At 41.6% G+C, this 14472-nt stretch overlaps 2 long non-coding RNA genes across 3 annotated transcripts in view; one reads left to right on the top strand and one right to left on the bottom strand.

Moving 5' to 3' along the window:
- LOC148223654 (uncharacterized) overlaps positions 1-9677 on the top strand; it is a 28405-nt gene extending 18728 nt beyond the window's left edge. For both annotated transcript variants that reach the window (XR_015803897.1, XR_015803898.1), the window contains 4 exons: positions 4173-4271; positions 4630-4736; positions 7521-8294; positions 8912-9677. This is a non-coding gene — a long non-coding RNA (uncharacterized LOC148223654). The remainder of the gene's footprint in view (positions 1-4172; positions 4272-4629; positions 4737-7520; positions 8295-8911) is intronic.
- The window catches only part of LOC148223653 (uncharacterized), a 46612-nt gene that overhangs the window by 21702 nt on the left and 10438 nt on the right, over positions 1-14472 (bottom strand). The gene's annotated exons all lie outside the window — the stretch shown is intronic.

Here is a 14472-nt window from a genome sequence, read left to right as displayed (position 1 = left end):
TCAAAACACATGGAGAGACACACAGAAAAAGGCTCTGGGCTTCTCCATTGAGGATTAGCTGTGATTGCATTTGGGTAACTCTGCTACCTGGAGTGAGTTGCAAAGGAACATTGTGAATCAAGAGGTCTGCACAAAGAACCATCCCACCACCCCAAGGAGGGATGGAATTTCAGACCCACATTTGTACATTCTAACAGTGGGGAGCATTTTTCTGCTGCCAGTGAAAAGCCTGCTGGCCTAAATGTTTTTCTTCACAGGTTATGTACTTATAAGCATGAACATCAAGAGGTACCTGCCACCAGCAGAACATGACAGAATGAGCAGGTCATTCCTCTTGACTAGATCCAGAATAGTTTTCTAGCTAATGAGCAGCAAAAGAAATGCTGCTCAGAAATGAAGCAATGGAATATTTCTCATTATCTGCAAGACAACTTTTGCCAAACAATTTTACTGGTTTCTCTGGTACCCCAGAAATATTATATATTGATTCCCACATCTGGGCTGCAACTGGCAGAGGTGTTTGTGCCCATAATCACATGAATGAATCAAGCTTGGCAGACTGTAGCAAAAAGGGTGTTTTTCTTCAGCAAGTCTTAAAATAACCACCAGCAATACTATTATATAACATAAATACTACAATAACTAATGGGACATGTCCTGCTCTCTACCAGAACCAATCAGAGAAGAAAAAAATCAGCAGAATCACTCAAAGGTTTCTGAAATATTTCAATCTCTTTTAAAAGTATATTTGTGGTATTTCTGACAGGGTAAGTAAAGCGATATGAAGACAATACTAACTCTTACAGTTTTCCCTGGCCCATATTGGTTTATCTATCTTGTGAAAGGTTTGAAATCTGCAGGCCTGTAAGGGAATAGTGGGAGTTGCACTGAGATCCTGACTGTAATTATATCAAAATTATACAATTTGGTGAGGCACTGGACCAGGTTTCCTAAAGAAGTTGTGGATGCTTCATCCCTGGCAGTGTCCAAGGCCAGGGTGGATGGACCTTGGAACAATCTGGTCTAGTGGGAGGCATCCCTGCCCATGGCAGGGGTTTGTAACTAAATGATCCTTCAGACCCCTTCCAGCCCAACCCATCCTGTGACTCCACGATGCACCTAGCACGGAACCCCCCGCAGCAGGGCCCGTGTGCACACAGCCGTGCCCGCTCTGACGCTCGCCCCTGTGCACGGACGGGAACGGGCACCCCCGCGCCGCCGCCGGCAGCACCACGGACAGCGCCCGCCGCGCCCCGCCCGGCCCGGCCCGGCCCGCTCCCCGCAGCGCTGCCAGCCGCGCCTGGAAAGCGTGGAACTCCCCCTGGCAGCGACTGGCAAAACCACGCTGCAAACACTTCCAGTCCCCGCAAAATGCGCGAGCCAAAATCCCTGCCGAGTCCCTTTGGTTTCAAAGGGAATTTCTAGAATCACCTGGTTTAAACACTGAGGAAACATGACTACTTGGAAAATATTCCTGCAGCTGAGCACATCAAGAAAAGCTTTATTTCCATACTGCACCTCAGGACAGCAAAGGCACCGGCATTTTGCCTGAGATGACCATGTGTTCTCAGGTACATTTCTAATACTTTGTATGCAGCATGGTGATAGGAGCCTTAACAACACTGCACCTCCTCATGCTCCAGCACGAACCCATGAAACACCTTTTCTCTTAGCCAGTAAAGACTTCGGAAGTGATGGCTTGGCTGAGACGACACTCCTAGTTTTGAGGTGAATGTGGCTGTGGTTCTTGCTGAACATGTAATGGTTAAAGCATGCTTGGTGTTTTTTGGACACAATAGCTGGAGTTCTCCAGTGTGAGTGCTCACTACTTGGCCACAAAAGGGGCTGCTTCAGCAGCAAGATTGAGTGGGCTGAGCTTGCTGGTGATGTTTAGGAAAGCAGATTAATGGAGGAATGACATACAGTCTATGTGTAGAAATTAACTCTGTGACTGGCAGGCAAGCCTGAGCGACATCAGAACCCTGAGAGCCACTGGCTGTAGGCTCTGCTCATACTGCATTGGTCTAGGTGTACTGCAAGGTTCACAGAGCTCAGGTGAAAAGCCTAATCTAACATCCTTAGCATCAAGTATCAGGCAATATCTTTTCTGATCAACTATACAGACACTCTTTGTGGTATCAACACCCCCTTTTGCAATAACAGAAGAAACAGATTTTGGTGCAGTATTCACTCAGCCAAGCCTTGAGCTTTGTAAAACTGGGGATGTGGGACTAAAGGCACGGTTAAACTGTGATTCTCAGCTGCCATGTGGTAATTCCTCTAGGATTTTTAAAACACATCTAATAGAAAGGGTGTTCTGAGTTTCTGTGAATGTGCTGTGCAGAGCATGGATTTTGTCCAATGACCATGAAACCCTTCAGAATGCTCTGTGGTGTTCAGCCATCCATAAACACCTCCAAAAATCTCTTGAAATAGCAATGCTTATGAGAAATAAGGGTGTAGATGTGCCAGACAAAACCCCTTCACAACTGTAATAGATCTGACAGTTTAAACAGGTACCAGGTGGGAGAAAGCAAACTTTGCAACCACCCTTTTACAGCAAGCGAATTGTCCATTTCCCACATCAGTTTGAAGTGGGGGCAGATCCCAGCAGAGCACAGTGCTCAGGGAGACTGTCCCTCCGTGGGGGGGAGCATGCTGCCATGCAGACACACTTGCAGCAGGATGAGCAGCTTTATCAGCCTGACACACACACGGGCTTTTCCTCTCAGCCAGGAGTACTCATTTGGGCTCAGCTCAGCACTCTGTCAACACATGAACGGCCTTGAACTAGCAAATTCAGAGCCAACAGGGTGTCTTTTCACTGAACTCCCTGACAATGCAGCCATGATCTCTCTCACCCTGTCTGAGGCTCAGCCAAGCATGCAGAGTAAAAGACCCTCCACTGTCCCTCCCCTTCATGGTTTCTGGTTGTTTTTTGAGGTATGATGTGAGACAGGGAAAGACACTTTTGTCATTTATTACCAATCCTAACTTCCTAGATTACTTTGCAATCATCCTCCACAACAAACACAGTACCAGATACTGTGTAAAGTGCTGTAACAAAGTACTGGCTTTATTACTGCATTTTTGTTTTCAGCCTTGTGGCTGTCAAACAGCATTTGGGTCTAATTCATGGCATCACCACAGAGGCTGAATGCAGGCAATACAGATCTGGGCAGCAAGACATGCAGCATGTGCTTGAAAAGCCCATGTTGGCCTTTGCTCAGAGAGGAAGCAAGTTTGCAGTAGCCCAATCCCTTAAACAGCTTATCTCCTCCTCCCTGCTGCAGCACATGGGGCAATGGTGCAGTAAGGACTCCAGCCCCTGCCTGCTGATGCAGAAACACTTTGGGCAAGTTAGGATGTTCAGCAGAAACCTAAGAAACTGAAGAGGAAGATCCCTGATCTGTGTTCTCTGAGAGGAGAATTGAACACACATGTTCCAAAGGCAGAGGATTAGATGCATGAGCATAGCTGGACATGAGCAGCACTTTACTCTGCTGAGTAGCTGCTTAATGATGCAGACTCTGACACGTCCCAGAATGAGTACAGATCTCCTGCATGGCTTTGCCCTGCTGCTGTGCGGGGCTGAGAGATCCGTGGCACAGATCCTATGCAGCCTGGAAAACAGGGCACCTAGTTACAGTTTGAACCTCCTGGCTGGGACTGAACAACCTGAATATTACAGCCTGAAGAGTGGGAAAAGCCTTTAATGATGTGAGTCAATCTATTCCTACCTAGATAATCCTCTGGCAATCAAAACATAATAAAAAACCCTCTTAAGGGAGGGTGGGCAGTTGTGATTTGTAGAGCCCATTGAAAGGAAAATAGTGAGATGAAGAAGTATGAAGGCCTTAAAAGACAAATTATCATCTCCTAGCCCAAATGATTAGCCAAGAAACTTTCCATAAAAGGAATAAACATAGAAAAGCATTTTCAAAATACTTGTGGGGAAAAGGCAAACATCCAGTAATGTATTAGGAATATTTTTCCCCAAAATAACATATGAAACGACTGCATAAAAGAGGAAATAGAATTTTAGGTAGAGCTGTCTGAAATTAATCTGACAAGAGGACAAGGTAAGATTGCTTGTCCATATTGTACAAAAAGGTGTTTGCCACTCTAGCTGTGATGATGGCATGTAATGCCCACTTGCCTTATTCCCACAGGGATTCATGGTGCCTGCACAGAATCAGGCCAATGTGAGAGTGCCAGGGCCAGCTCCTCAGAACTCCCACCTGGCCAAGACCCGCCACACATCTGCCCAGGTATGTGGTCTGTCAGACCTGGAGAATGTTCATGTGGAAACCCCCATGAAGCAGTGTGGACCTAACCTTGTGTCCACCACAGAACATTCCAGAGCTTCCCACTGACTCTGGCCATTCTGGGCCATGCCCTGAAACATGCTAGCAACTAAAACACAGCATCCCCTCAGTGGCTGCTCTGTGTCATGAGACACTGTGTGAACACACCAGTGAAGAAAAGGAAAATGTTGTCCTTGATTTTAAATAGCCACCAGGACATAGATCAAGCAGCAGCATCATCCAGCTAACTGTCTCTCTCAACTAGGAAAATAGCTGTCTTTGCCCAGGCAGAAATGTCAACTTGTTTTTTTTTTCCTTTCAGCTCTTGGATCAATAAATCCTTTCAGACTAGGACAATTACCCTCTGAAATAATGAATCCTTGAATGGAGAAGAGAGACAGACTCTTCACTGAGGTAACTGCTACAAAGGTAGGCCTTCACTTGTGGGCTCACCATTTATTAAGAATTTTTGTCATTTCCCCTTGATGCTGGGGGCTGAAGCTGAATCCATCTTTTTTGTTTAGTTCTTCCATACTAGTTTAGAAATATTTATTTGTCCAAGCAATGTTTTTTGTCCCTTCAACTGACCTGCAGATATACCTCTTCAATGGTGACCCATCACTATGGGGCAAAAATTCCATCTCTAATTCTTGAAAAGTAATAATTTCACTACCAACGAAAGAGAAATTGAGGACTCACATATTTTAGGGAACAGAAAACCATTCAAGAAACAAGTAAACCATTCAAGAAACAAGCAAGAAATCATTGTTCAACTTTTTTTAGGAAGCATATAAAACAGTCTTTAGTGAAATAAGTGATCAATACTTGCTGAAAATTGAGCTTAAAATTTTCATGAGCTGTTTTCAGCACTGTTACCAAGTTTCTGTATTTTCTTTTCTCAGAAATGTAGTCCTTTTCTCTCTCTCTCTCTCTCTCTCTCTCTCCCCTTTTCTTAAAAAAATAGCTTTTTTTAGTAAAGACAATCAGTGAATTTTGAATTCAAAGCCATTATGACAGTCAAGGATGCCGTCCATCTTCTACAAACAGAAATTGTGTCTTCACTTTCTTGCTCTCATCCCTCCCAAAACTGACTTTACCACATGAAACCTTCTCTTTTTTGAAGTTTCTCTTGTCTCTTAGAAATAGAAGATCCTTTCTCCCCCATCCCTTGTAGTGCTGGCTCTTTCCTGTGTGAGATCACTTTGAGTAATTAATTTCTAAAAAGCCCGTGCCTGTATTTGCATAGTAAACACACACACTGCATCAGAAATCTCCTTTCAGTACATTCTGCTAAGCTTAAACAAAATTCTTGATTTTGGAAACACTAGACAGGACATTGTAAATCACCACCTTTGAAGGCATAAGTCAATGCCTTCCTTTTGTTAAGTACACTTGTGAAAGTGCACACAGACATTTTCCAGAACTCTGAACAATTTGTTCTCCCACTTAGACAAAAAATGGTTTGCATACACCTGTATGGAAAGTGATATCTAATCTTTTATGTTGCGATTGGAGAGTGCTCAGGTCAATCAACATGCAATAGAAGGTAGTGGTAACTCTTATTTTCTATTTAATTTTACAGTCAAGGTTGAGTATTTGTTTTTGAAAGATTGGTGGAGTTGGTTGGCAGTGCCAGGGAATCGGACCCTTTTTATCTTCAGTGTGCTTGTTATGAGGAGGAGGCAGGTGCAAGGCAAGTGTTCTAACACCGTCGGCAGCAATAATCCCCACCTGAGCACTGCCTGGCCACCTGCTCTCCAGGCTCAGAGATAACCCAGGCTCTAAGTTAGTGCACTTCTAAGTCTTTGCTAAGGTAAAGACTCATAAAAGACTCAAATTACGCTAACATCAGTGGCTATGACAACATATCAGTATTTGATCACTGACAGTGATTTCTTCCGGATTCACCCCAAGGCATGCAGCCCAATCTGAAATGGCTTAACACAACATAATGCACCTGTGCTTTATGGAGAGCCTGTTCAAAGCCTTGCTGAAGATGGCATCTAACTTCCTGATAACCCTCATGCCACCAGCCACACAGCCTGTTATTAGAGCCAAGGCATCCTCAAAGCTACTGAATGCTGTGCATGTCTTTCAGCCAATAGTTAAAATCTGTTAGCTTCTCATGCAGAGATTTTTCCTCAATTTACAGTAGGATTTATCATTGTTATGGGAAATTACTTTCCCCTGCTTAGTGACATATCCATCCTAAAACACATTTTGAGGTGGCTGCCAAGAGGTGCAGCAGACAGGAAAAAGCAGATATGTGCAGAAGCAAGTTTGTTAGGAGGTAATGCAACTTCTATGTTGAGTAAAAGAGAAAATAAGAGAAAAGAAAATAAGAGAAAATAAGAGAAAAGAAAAGAAAAGAAAAGAAAAGAAAAGAAAAGAAAAGAAAAGAAAAGAAAAGAAAAGAAAAGAAAAGAAAAGAAAAGAAAAGAAAAGAAAAGAAAAGAAAAGAAAAGAAAAGAAAAGAAAAGAAAAGACAGATGAGGCTTGGCTTCATTTTTCTGTTATCTAAATAGATTCATTTATAGCCTGTAAATTACAACTGTCTGCATGGCGAACATTCCTTGCTCCCCAGTCCTGATACAACAACGTTCCTTCCCACTGATTGAACTACCAGATTTTATTCTCCCGAGAGATTTTAAAGCTGCACATTACAGAGGTGGCACAAAACACACTGAAGAAATCATCTGCAGCAGGGAAGCCCTGCAGAAACAGAGCTTAACTAGCTGATTTGTTTATTCCTTTCAAAGAAATATGCTACATGCCACTAAAAGACCTGCCAGCTAAAAATCCCTGTTAACATCACTTTTACATTACTTTCCTGAAGGGCAGACATCCCTGGGTTAAGGGGAGGTGACAATGGGTGAGCAGCGCCAGAGCTCACTGAGGAATTGAGGTGAGAGGATTGGAGGAAGATGTGTGAAGGAATAAATAATCAGTAAAAAACCTCATTAGCACATAATAAGAAGCAGAGAAAGTTATTTGAGGCTGATTTTACAATATGCCAGGGGGAAATGAAATAAAAGCATTGGCTTCCCCAAGTTTGCAAGGGAGAAACTCATCCATCATGTGATGGGCATGATAAAAATGAGATAATAAAGGAACTAGTCATTGCTGACTCCTCACATGACCCAGCTCAACAAACCCACAGCAAAAGTATAGCCCAAACCATCAAATTTTCCCTCACCCTCTCTCCCACTTTAGGAAACTGCTGAAGTTCACAGCCTGCTCTCTGACCTGAAGATGAAGCAGGGAGTTACCAGTACCGTCTTTCACAGTGCTGTTGGCTTCTTCTTTGATATGGTCCAGGATGAGCTACAGCTATCATGGTCACCACAGTGCACACAGATAGGGAATGGAGAGGTTGGATGAAATGGGGGGGAAATGGAGGGGGGAAAATGAAGCTACCTGGAGAAAATTAATGACAGGTATGTACTTCTGGAAAGATGGACTAGCACGAAATTGTGAAACTCTTTCACTCCAGATTATGCAGAAATATTCTTAACTTTTAAATGTGTTTTGGTTTGGGTTTTTTTGTTGGTTTTTGTTTCATGTTTTGTTTTGGTTTTTTTAATAAAAGCATTATTTATTTCACTCTTTCAAGCAAGGGGAAAAAGTAAAATGAATTTAAAAATTAAAACCAAAGAAATCAGCAACTCTTCTGCTAACAAGGTTTTAAAACTTTTTGATGCTATCCTCACTACCTATAAGCCCTTCAAACCTCACAAAAATTTTAGAAATATCTTAACAAGTCCACTTGAAAAGCCCAATCAAAAAAACAAAGTCATGTATTCTAGGAGCTCTAGAAACTATAATTTGTAAACTCTGTGAATGTTGTTGTTCAGCATACTATGTGTCTTCAGCGTATTGACTTTGTGTTCCTTTTTTCCAGGGCTTGTCTTTAATTTTGTTCATACGTGACACCTTTTCAAAACAAGCCAATGGCTGACTGAGGATATGCAGGCAATAAGAGTATAGGTAACTGCAGCAACACGGTAACATTCATCATTCTTTAACATGGAATAGGCCAAGAATATTTTAGCATATTCAGGAAGAAGAAGAAAATAATAAACAGCACACAGAGAACTGTTCTACACTCTGAATGAAGAGAGTACAGTTACTTCATGCTGGATTTATTTCAGCACAGCATAACAGCTTCCCACAAAATGGTTTAGATGGAATTCCCAGGTGACTTGTTGTATATTTAAATACTGCCTGCCTAGGATTTAAATAAACAGCTTTTATATTAATTAGAAACAAATCCTCTCAATTGGAAGGTATTAACTGTTTCTAAATTGCACACACAACACTTACTCAGACTTTGATTCAGTTACATGCTTTTAAACTTGCCAGCCACTCGTAGTCTATTATGCTATAACCACAGTTTACAGCAGTGCAATAAAATATTGATTCAACTGTTTTAACCTTTCATCGATCGGCGTAACATGTAATTAAGTCCTAGGAGCAAGCGAGCAGCTCATTGCTAGCACATCAGCCTAGGTACATATTTACAGCCTTAGCCTAGCAGAATTGTTTTATGCATGTTCTGCAGTAATGCACATGCCAATTATCTCTTTGCTGGTTTCTGATTACAGTTTAATCAAAGACACTCCACGCCGCCCAAGTAGGACCTGAATATAGACTGCCAGGCTCTTCATTGACCAAGTACATTGATTTCACCAGCTGAGAACCTGACTCAGATGCTTTGTACTACATTCATTGCAAAATCCCCGTAAATGGGCCTCTGGCTCCCAGGAAGCACAGGAGTTGTTAGTTCCACCTGATTCCAGGAGTCCCTCTGAAGGCAGAGCAAAGCTTCCTGCTTGAATTCACTGGGTTAGTTAGTAGCTCTGAAGATTTTAGAGTGTCAGAATCATCCCTCTCCATAAGATAACTGCCTTGTCTGGCACCTGGGAACAATGTTCTGCTTTTCTCGGCTTTGACCCCATTAGGTAAATCCATGTGGATTTTTTTTCTGGCTGACCAGTTGAAAAAAGATATTTTTTCTCTTGGTTTACCTCACACCATTCAAAAAAGCTAAACAGATTCTCAAAATGTTTGTGATCAGATTGAATAGGCCACATTAATCCTTTGTGCTTGCAGCCTGTTTTTCATTAATTAGTGGAAATCCAACCTGACAATATTCAATATCACAGTTTCCAGACTAAGAGTGCATTGCTGAGATAAATGGAGTAGAAGGAAAATGTCAGTTCCTGGCATTATCATCCTCCTGTACAATAGCATTTTGTTTGTTTGTTTGTTTGATTATATATCTGATAGTGGCAGAAAATACTTTTTTTCCCTCAGGGACTACGACATTTCAATAAATTCATGTAAATAAAATATACAAGCAAAGAAAAATGGTGGTTATTCAACTCTTTTGGAAATCTCCATAATCTTGTACAAATCTCATCTCTTTTGGGTGTCCTCACAGATTTGTTGAACTCTGCTCCAGCCAGTTGTGAGAGGTAAAGGTGACCATGGTGAGAATATTACTTTTTCTAGATTTTGTCCCTTTCGAAATGTTAGAATTATTTAAAATGGCTCCAGGTGGAAAAGAAACCAAAAAACAACAACTTTCAAGAGAGGAGCAAGTCTTAAAAAAAACCCCAAACTAACTAACAAACAAACAAATCCAACAAAACACAGCTGAAGTCAGCCTGAATTCCTTTGTAACCTTCCTCCCTTGCTATGGAAGAGTGAAAGTTTTGCTTGAAAACGAAATCCCTGTGGGTTTGCAGCTAATATTCCCTGTACACAATGATCAAAGAGCAAGCTGTGGTTCTAAGCAGACCACAGAAATGATAGCCAGGGGCTTTGGTCTGTCAGCAAGGCTGACACCCTGCCCAGGCAGTGCTGCACAACACCACCTGCATCGCTCCCAACGCTTCAGGAACACCCGACTTCTTGTGCCACACAAGTCAGCCTGACAGCCAGCACTCTTCTCATCCTGTTTATTCCCTTGCAACTAGAAAATAAGCCACTGTTTCTCTTTTGCAGGGATCCATTTCCCCATTAGCCATATTTTCCTGGGCTCTCGCATAACTTCTGGACACAGTTTTGCTCACAGTTGTGACAAGCGCTGTGCTTTGTACCCCATACATATTCCTGTCACACATATCTTTTATAAAGCAGAATTTACCTGAATTTTTTACTAGTTGTATAAGGGGTATGTCGCAGCCCACTTGACCAAGTAATCTTTATTTATTTAAGAAAAAATCTCCATGCTCTAAATGAGTCATTTTGCAATCAATATGTCTGAACTTCAATTACAACTTAAATATTTAACAGCTGCAAGGGGGTTGCCTCGGGAAATCTTCTCTACAGAGTCTTTACTCTCCTAGTTTTGTTTGATGAGTCCTATGAACACACTAATCCAAACTCTAGGCAAATTCTGTGGCCAGACCCCATTGCTAATGGAAAACTGGAAGCATCCATGGAGAAGCACTAATTTGTGTCCCCTAGCAGTTTGGCTTATATGAAATGAGATGAAATAGTGGCTTTTAAAGCTATTGCAGAAAACACAAGGAGTGAATTTCTCAGGCTGACAACAAACTCCATTTTGTTGTCATCCTCCTTAGTGGAACATTCTTGAAAGACATGATGCCCCACAAAAGGTCAAAGGAACTGGTGCTGTCCCAGAAGGCCAGCAAAATACTTGCATGTGCATTTTCCTCACCCCTCTTTAGATCCTCTGCTGGTAATAGTATGCTGAGATTAAGTTTCAGGCTTTATTCCAGCAAGAAAGATTCATCTGGCTGTTTCTCTTCTAGCCAAGTAGACAAGTTCAAAAATTGAGACCTAGAGCCAGCTTAATCATGCATGGCTTCCTAGGGAGCAGGGGTAAAAAGGAAGAATATAAAAGAACCTCAACATATCCATATCCATGGATCAAACTTCAGGCAAACCAGCAAGGCAGAAATACTTTGCTTGGCAAGCTTTGCTCTCAACCATATCTAATGAAAGAATGTCTTATCTTGTACACTTCTGCTGATCCCAGCTACTGCATTATCACACAAGAGGCACAAATTTTCATGCAGAGCTTGACTTTCAAGATCATGAAATATTCACCCTCTAGAAACTGTCCTGAGAGCTATGTGACTAGACTTACCCTGCATTTTCAAATTAAATACTTTCTTATTAGGCAATACAGACCCTGTCAACAAAACTGAGTTTACTGATTTTTTTCTTTTACTAAGAACCGGAAAAAAAGTCGTTTTGATAATGCCAAAATATTTTGTTTCAGTAAAGTTGTTCCAAAACACAAAGAAGTGCTATTTTTTCACATATATACACAGAAATGAAAAAGTAACTCAAAAAGAATTAATTTCTGGTTTGTGAGTTCCTCTAAACCTAGGCATGATCTCAATGCCCCCTCTTGGCTATGTTATGACATAGACAAAGATAACGATGTTTAGCTGCTGTCATCAAGTCAACACCACTGCTTTAAATTCAGATAGAAACTGAATCTGATTGACCACAAAGTCTGCTGTGTGTGTTATCTCAGGGCTCTTTCTGGGACAGGAAAGTGTCAGTCCTGCACTACCCTGGCTGGAGGACTCAGAGCATGTCAGCTGAAGGAATGGGATCAAAACGACAATCAGAAGGGTGACGGGTCTTGCTGGGCTGACAGGCAGGGCGTGCATGTGGAGTGAGCACATACATGTGTACTCTGTTGCCCCTAAACTCCCTGCTGGCCCTTTTCTTGTGAGCCAGCAGGGCACCAAGCCCGCTGAGAGGACTGACTTGTGCAATTTCAATGCCCTTTAGTGATGCACAAGAACAGAGACGACAGGAAAACAGAGGGGCTGGGGCATCGCAAGGCTGCTGCTTATTTGCATAGCCATGAAGCCCATGATTTGCCCCCACCATGTGATTCAGGGACCAGCAATTACAGATACTTATACTGATAATTCTTTATAGCAAATATTCTAAGGAGACCTCCTTTCAGAGACTGACACATTCTAATTACAAAACAAAGCCATAGATGCCTTCAAAGTCTTGCTTAGAATCATAGAAATCCCACTGCAGGCATTAGTCAGAGTGAACAACAATATGTCATCCCAGACTCTTCCTACCCCCCTATTACTCTTGCAGATCTTTGTGGGGACCATAGTGGTAGTAACCAGCCTATAGTTACCTGGGAGTTTACCTCAAAAGCAGGGCAATCAGTAAACTAAAATATTCCCCTGTTCTCAGTGACAGCCAGCAGACAGAGGTAACACAGAAATCTGAGATGGGCCAGTTTCCCCAGTGACCCAAATTCCTGAAGTTTTGCTTCCTTCCACCACGAAATGTTCCCAAGGCTACCATTTGAGAAAGATGGTAGAATACCCAAATGTCCTGTTCCCTCCCTCCCCAGATTATTCTAGACGTCTATATCCAAAACCTTAACAGCTTTGTGGTAATTAATAGTAAATACCGAAATGCATCTCTTGATACATTTCATGCTCAAAAGGGGCACTAAAAATTTTCTCCAAGTTTAATCTTGCGAAGGAACTGTGCAAAAGTACAACATTATTTTCTGAAGAGGTTAAGAAATACCCATCTCATTCTAATGTACACAAACAAATCAACACACAGATATATACCAAAAACAAGCGACAGCAAAATATAACGAGCATGTGCTTATGTTGACTGTTTTGCTTGTAAAGGTATTTAACTTCATTTAGAAATGCCTTCCTCTCTCTTTATGGATGCACACATGTGGAATGTTCAGAAAGAAATCCCAGTTTGTAGCACCCAGTTTGCAAAGAGAGTTCTTGGGAAGTAAATTTCAGAGTTCATATTCTTCTTATGAGTCACTTTATCCACTGCAAAATTATGCAATGAAAAGATTTTTTTTTTTAGGTAAAGCACAATGAAAATTACCTCCTTTGCTTAAGTTAAAACAGGAGTGAAATGAAGAATCTGACCCATTCCTCTAATTTTACAGGCTCAATAGTAATCTAGCTATGCTATTCACTTAGAGAAACCATTAATTTTGCTATGTGGCTGAAATTAGGAGGCTTCAGCTTTCTTTCTCTCACTTTCCTCCCCTCTTTTTGCTCTTTGTCTATGCACCTGTTTGCACCACTTTACCATCCCATTTGAAAAACTTTGGGTAATCCTCTGGCACTAACCCTGGTGTGATAATACTCCTGTTATTCAGCAGCATAATTACAAAGGACAACACAGATAAAACATGTCTTTCACTTCTGCTGTGAATATGCCAGTTTTGCTAGTCTTCAAGGTGAATGATTTCTAAAACCTTCTGTATTTAATGTTAATCTAAATTCTTCACACAATGAAACTTCCAACACTTTAGGGAAAAATGGTTACTTTTGATACATCAAAGTGAATGCTAATGGTCAAAACTTTTACAGCAGCTTTTTTAGCAGCAATCCCTTCTCCAAAACACTTCATCAACCTTGAACGGATCTGCTGAGGGACAGTTCAGTATTAGATTTTGCTTTGACAAGGGCAAGCTGCAGCAGAGGGAAGAGAAATGCTGGAACCAGGCAGCAGACCAGTTACATAGGCAGAAATAATTCCTTTGGATGCTGCATCACAGCCCTTTGGATCTGGGTAGCATCACTAAAAATTATGAATAGAGTGGTGTTTGCTTTCTTTTGGATTTTTGGGACAACTTTAACTAACTTATCTTTTAACTCCAAGAAAGTTTGCTACCCAATTAGAAGCTCAACAACAAAAATAAATCTTGCCTAGTTTCCTAGCTCCTATTAAGGGAAAGGAACTCAGATCTTCACATCCCCTTTTCCCTCCTGCTTTGTCCCTCAATGAGGAAGGCAAAGTTTTTCTTTGTTCTGTGTTCCTTAGCAAGTTTGGACTCATTTGGGCTGGAATCAAGTGGGAAGAGTCCTGGTGGCTTGGGTCTCTCCTCATGGATTTCAGACTGATAGCCAGTCTTGTTAAACCCACAGAAACATTTTCCTGAATGTCTTATGTAGGTGCAATGGCTGAAACATGACCCAAGAAGAAACCTTGCTCAAACAGACGGGGAACAGGGAGCACGTGGAGAGCTACAAAACAAGATAAATTACCCTGTACTCTCTTTTCAGTAGCCTAAACAAATCATCAAAGTTTAGAAACAGTTTTTCTCCATCACAGGATGGACAAATATTGTTCCCTTATGTTCCTTAGGCATATTGTATTT

This window comes from Sturnus vulgaris, chromosome 5 (genome assembly GCF_052056855.1).
Source record: "Sturnus vulgaris isolate bStuVul1 chromosome 5, bStuVul1.hap1, whole genome shotgun sequence".
NCBI lineage: Eukaryota > Metazoa > Chordata > Aves > Passeriformes > Sturnidae > Sturnus > Sturnus vulgaris.
The sequence above is the reverse complement of the archived record's forward strand: the minus strand, read 5'-3'. Positions and strand labels throughout refer to the sequence as shown.